This window comes from Propithecus coquereli, unplaced genomic scaffold (assembly GCF_000956105.1).
Source record: "Propithecus coquereli isolate 6110/MARCELLA unplaced genomic scaffold, Pcoq_1.0 Scaffold205, whole genome shotgun sequence".
Taxonomy (NCBI): Eukaryota; Metazoa; Chordata; class Mammalia; order Primates; family Indriidae; genus Propithecus; species Propithecus coquereli.
Genome location: NW_012145523.1, coordinates 4,605,304 through 4,611,261, shown reverse-complemented (window position 1 = coordinate 4,611,261; position 5,958 = coordinate 4,605,304). Strand labels below are relative to the sequence as shown.

General features: G+C 41.2%; 1 protein-coding gene across 1 annotated transcript in view; it reads left to right on the top strand.

Moving 5' to 3' along the window:
- The window catches only part of SMAD9 (SMAD family member 9), a 38,567-nt gene that overhangs the window by 7,243 nt on the left and 25,366 nt on the right, over positions 1-5,958 (top strand). The window lies entirely within an intron of this gene.

The window sequence follows — 5,958 nt, the reverse complement described above, 5'->3', positions numbered from 1 at the left end:
TGCTGAAAGGGGAATTAAAAGATTACAAAAAATTATTCCTGTCCTCAAAGAACTTATAAAATGTGGGAAGATAAAGGGAGTTGCCTCTTTCCTTTTGAGTTATTTAGTTGTTTTCTGCCCCCTGAGCAAGTTACATTTATTATACTACATTATATATTAACAATTCCTTGTGTGTCTATTTCTCCAATTAAACTGTGAGTCTTCCCTTTTCTACGTCCAGCACAGAGCCTGAAACGCAGTGCTTGCTCCTCAGTTGCTTATCGAGTAGATAAACTACCACACAGGCGTTTGGAACATGGGACTAGCGCTCAGGACCGTAGGGTAGGTTTTATTGACTCAGTGAGTAATGATGGAGCATTTGCTAAGCATCCAGCACTGTGCCAGTGCTAGACGTGCAATGATGATTAAGACCCCTCTCGGTTTCAGTTACCTGAGGTCAACTGCAGTCTGAAAATAGTACATGGAAAATTCCAGAAATAAACAATTCACAAGTTTTAAATTGCTTGCTGTCCTAATCTGAGTATTATGATAAAATGTTGCACCATCCTGCGCTGTCCCACCTAGGACCTGAATCGTCCCCTCGTTCAGCATATCCACACTGTACACGCTACCCTCCCCCAAGTCCCTTAGTAGGCATCTCTGTGATCGAGCAACTGTCGTGGTATTGCAGCGCTTGTGTTCAGGTAACCCTTATTTGACTTAATAATGGTTCCAGAGCACAAGATAGTGACACTGGCATGTTGTTATAATTATTCTGTTATTAGTTATTGTTGCTCATCTCTTGCAAACTACACCTAATTTATAAACTAAACTCTATCACAGGTATACATGTATAGTAAAAAAATAGTATATACAGGGTTCAATACTATCCGTGGTCTCAGGCATCCACTGGGGGGCTTGGAATGTATCCCCCGAGGTTAGGGAGGGACTCTGGGGTCTCTGACCTGGAAGAGGCAGTGACAATTGAGAACAATCATGGAAACAAGTAACCTTTTTACCAGGGAACCAGGCAAGTGATTTTAAGGGTTACTAAAGCAGGGATGTGGGCTTGGAAAGAAGGCAGTGAATTAGAGGAGGGGGACTCGGGGACCTGATGTGGGGCGAAAGCAGAGACGGAAGCTCGGGAGTCATTCACCCGGTGTGGGAGCAGATGGCTGAAGTCTTGCAAGCGGCTGAGTTCACTGAGAAAGAGGCACAACAGAAAGAGAAGTCATTTGAGGACAGAGCCATGGTTAAGGGATGGGAGCGTAATTATGTTGCAAGATATATATTTACATACCACACATCTATGCTGTAAGGACTTCCTGTACTGACTCTGAATTCCTGCCCTGGTCGCACTGACAGGTTGATAATCTTTCTTCTCTTCCCACCCAGGAAAGGCAAGCCCCGACAGCCACGCCGAAGCTGGTTAATTTCTCACGGAAGGCATAGCCCCTTTCATTTCAAAGAGAATAATTCTTTTCTGAATGACTCACAGCAAAATGCCAACCTGAGTAACAGACCCGTAGATATGAACAAGAGTGAAAGGAACTTTTGAGATTAGCTAGTTCAGCCCATAAAGTTTTTAAACAGCTTTATATATAATTCACATACCATACAATTCATCCGTTTCGAGTGCATAATTTGATGGCTTTTTCGTATATTACAGTAATTCTTTTAAGTTGTGGTAAAGTATATCTAACACAAAATTTGTCGTTTTAACTATTTTTAAGAGTAGAATTCAGTGGCATTAAGTGCATTCATAATGTTGTGCAGCCCTCACCACTGTCTATTTTCAAGTCATCACTCCAAACAGAAACTCTGTACTCACTAAGTCATAGCTCCCCATTTCCCACTTCCCAGCCCCTGGTGACCGCTAATCTAATTTCTGTCTCCATAAATTTGCCTATTCTAGGCACCTCCTAGAATAGGTGCAAATATTCATACAATGTCTGTCCTTTTGTGTCTGGCTTATTTCACTGAGCAAAGTGTTTTCACACTTTATCCATGTTGTAGCATGTATCGGTACTTCATTTTTGTGACTGAACAACATTCTGTTGTATGGAGATACCACATTTCAAAAAATGCATTCATCGGTTGTTGGATATTTGGATTGTTTCCACCTTTTGGATGTTGTGAATAACACTGCTGTGTTTCTGTCTGTGTCCCTGCTTTGAGTTCCTTTGGTTATGTGCCTAGGAGTGGAACTGCTGCATCATATGGTAATTCATTGTTCAGCCCCTTAATTTTCCAGGTAGATTCACCGAAGGACCCACAGAAGGGCCATCTGGCTACATGACTTTTTCACCAGGGTCCCAGTACATTTTCTCACAAGAAAATACCTTATCCATGGTTTTCTAGTGTGGTCCATGAACCCCTACATTGCTATTGCCATCAAGGCCTGTTAAAATGTACATGGTGGCCATGCACAGTGGCCACGTCCGCTACGTCTTTTTTGTACTACAAAAAAGTACATGGCTACGTCCAGCCACTGATCCCTTGAATCAGAATTTCTGGGTGTGGGGCCAGGAATCTGCATTTTTAGCTCCACTGGCAGTTTTTGTGCACTTAAATGTGAGAACTACTTGGGCATGGTTAAATTCAACAAAGGCAGGTTGACCCAAACTTTTATGCCACTGAATTCCACCGCTAATGTAAGAAGACCATTCTGAAATGTATACTGAAGGAAGCAGTTGTTCTAAGATCCTCCCTTAGGAGTTTTCCCTCTGCCTCATGAGTTTTTATCGTGTTACGAATTACTTCCTGATAAGATATTATCTGCTGAATGTAGCCCCTTTGCCTAACCATGATCACTATCCAATCACAGAACCGATATTCTGATATTCGGGGAGAAGGGCTGTGCCCTGGGCACAAGGTTATAATTAGGTTTCAACTATTCTGTGTTTTGGGGCATATCTTGAAGTGTCTCAGGGACAGAGCGTCCCTGTGGCCATTTTGCTATCCATGGCAACATAGGAGCTGAAAATTAAGCTCACTTCAAGGAAGGTTTAGCTTTCTCTGTGTTTTGCAAGAATAACAAACTATCTGCTATTAAGAAAAGCTAGAAGAACAGCTCCTAGATTTGAAAATCTTCTCATGAAGTCATTTGAAATAATAACTCATAAGTCAGGGAAAACTAATCGACCTTTTAGTGAGGATCTCAGAACAGCCAGTTTCTTCTGTAGGACACTCACAATGTCACTTAGAAGAGCCTTGTCACATTTATATGGTCTCTGTAGCAGTAACACTGTCCACCAAGCCCAGAAGTTTAACCCAAAAAATGTTGGGTCCGACCATCTTTGTGTAGTTTATCAGCTTGACGATTCCTTTGTTCTACTGCTTTCTTTTAGCTGACACACCACCCCTGCCTTATCATGCCCCAGAAGCGCCAGGGACCCAGAATGGCCGACCTGTAGATGCCACAACTGATAGACATTTAGTGCTATCGATACCAAATGGAGGTAAATTGCAGATGAACAATTTAAATGTAGCTGTTTTCCAAAAGTGTTTCCTGTTACCCCCAAACAAAACAAAATAAAAAAAATGTGTTGGCCTGCTCATCTGCATGTTTTAAGAAGCAGATAGCATGGTTTTGCGTTTTAACTTCAGCATTCCTAAGTGCTGTAGAATGGATGTTTTATCCTCCTCCTTACTAGAATAAGTTAATTTTTAATTTTAACCTGTCATTTAGAAGTTTGTAGTTCCTGATGTTTAGTGTGGAATTGGGAACTTGAGAAGTTAGAGATTTTGTTCTATTTGTGTTTTTACTATAGATTTATAGTGGTATCTTTCATTTGGCCAGGGGGTGCTCTTAGAAATATACATAATAAGGTCTTTACGAAATTTTATTTGCAGCTTATAATAGGCTAGATAAGTGTTGCTCAACTTTAATGTTCGTATAAACCGTGTGGTGATTTTATAGAATGCAGACTTTAATTCTTTAGATCTGGGGTGGGGTCCAAGAATTTGCATTCCTAAGAAGCTCCTGGCTACTGTTCCACGAACCACATTTTGAGTAGACGGGGTCTAAAGGAGTTTACTGTTTAAAATCCAGGAGTGAATTCTTTTATAAGTGATGATCCTTTTGTAAGCCAAATAATAACCTCTTCATTTATTTTATACATTTATGTTTTAGTGCATATAGGAACACACTGTAGAATTGCTAAGATATTTCAGGAAAAGAAGGATAATATATAATCAATGGAAAGGCAGAGAAAGCGTGTGGGTGGCAAAGAAGAAAAGAACTCCAAACTTTGGTTTGTTATAGGAAACTTCTTAACTTTAAAATTTGGAGTGAAAACATAATATCCATAGGTTTCCTAATGAAATATCCAGCTTTAAAATATTTTTATGCCATATATAACTAGATGTCCCGTATGTACACGAAGGAGAATGTGAGCCCCTCTATGTGGAAGGTTTTTTTTTTCTTAAGTAATTTAAAGTTCTATTCTGTGTTTTTGACGTAGTTTTTATCATATCCAAACTATTATTTCTCATCTTTAGTTTGTTATAAAATGACACTTCTTGCCACAGGGATTCAGTTTGGCACAGTAACAGTAATACGCTATCTTTAGTATGTAAAGAGGAGGTGACCTGCCAACTTCCTTTTAGCTGTGCTTGCTTTAGGGCTGATGATTTTTCACATTGATCTGTTCACGCTGTCTTTTCTCCCGGCCCCCTCATTGCCGATACACATGTTTACAAATGCTCTAGCCATGGACAACTAGCAAGGATCCTGGCCTCTGCCCCTCAGCCCTGCAAACCAAATGAGCTAACCCCAAACAGCTTCCGTGAAAAGTGACAGGCTTTAAAAGATTGCAAAGCCGCATAGTTGCGTCATGAGGCCACCTTTCTGGCTAAAAGCATTAATGTGAGTCTCCAGGTGGAGTCATGAGCTACGAAGCCCGGGTACGACAGTAGTGACGTGCCATCTGGTTTGTTTCTTGCAGACTTCCGGCCAGTTTGTTACGAGGAGCCCCAGCACTGGTGCTCGGTCGCCTACTATGAACTGAACAACCGCGTTGGGGAGACGTTCCAGGCCTCCTCGCGAAGTGTGCTCATAGATGGGTTCACTGACCCTTCCAATAACAGGAACAGATTCTGTCTTGGACTTCTTTCAAATGTAAACAGAAACTCAACGATAGAAAATACCAGGAGACACATAGGCAAGGGTAAGAGCAAATATGTCATTCCTTTATGTGGTCTTCTGAGCTGAAATGTGGAAATAGAAACCAGGCATCTATTGGTCGTGTAGCCTTGTGGAAAGACCTCAAGGCAGGCGAGCTGTGGGGACAGTTCTGGCGTGACCATCGGGAAAAGCACACGGGCTTTCAGGATCTTAGTCTCTCTGCCTCTGAAGTCAGCCTGCCACCTGTTGGGGGGTGGCGTGGAATGGGTATTGTGAAGACAAGCAAGGTGATAAATATGAAAGCAGCATGAAATTATTGAATGGAAGTATTATGCATTATTATTGAATTGCCTAAAGATGCTAAGATAACTTCCAAAGAAGAGGAATTCTGACTGGATGCTTATTTATATCAGGTAAAGCTCCCTTTGGAGACTTAGAAGCTAGGTGGTTAGAAATAGTGACTGATTTGTGTTTGTCATTTGGGATCTCTTGCTTCCCCACAATTCTTACCACAGCTGATTGGGCATAGGCCACACTGGCCTCTGATCAGTGATGCTTTTAAATCCCACTTCATTAGTGTGAGGAATGGTGGCAAATCCCAGCTGAATATGAGGCCTCATTGAGTATCTTTAAATTATTTTTGTTTATATTAGAGCAGTTGACATCTTTGAGTGATACTACTCTGGAGTCACAAGTGTAAAGAACCTTCAGAGTCATTTGATCTTTTCTCTCTCCTTCCCACATTTAAACCACCTCGAGAAGGTAGCCTTGAGGCTATTTTTTCAGATTTCCAAGGGAGATTCATTATTCCACTTGGTGATGCAAATATTCTTCCTAACACACCTCCTAAA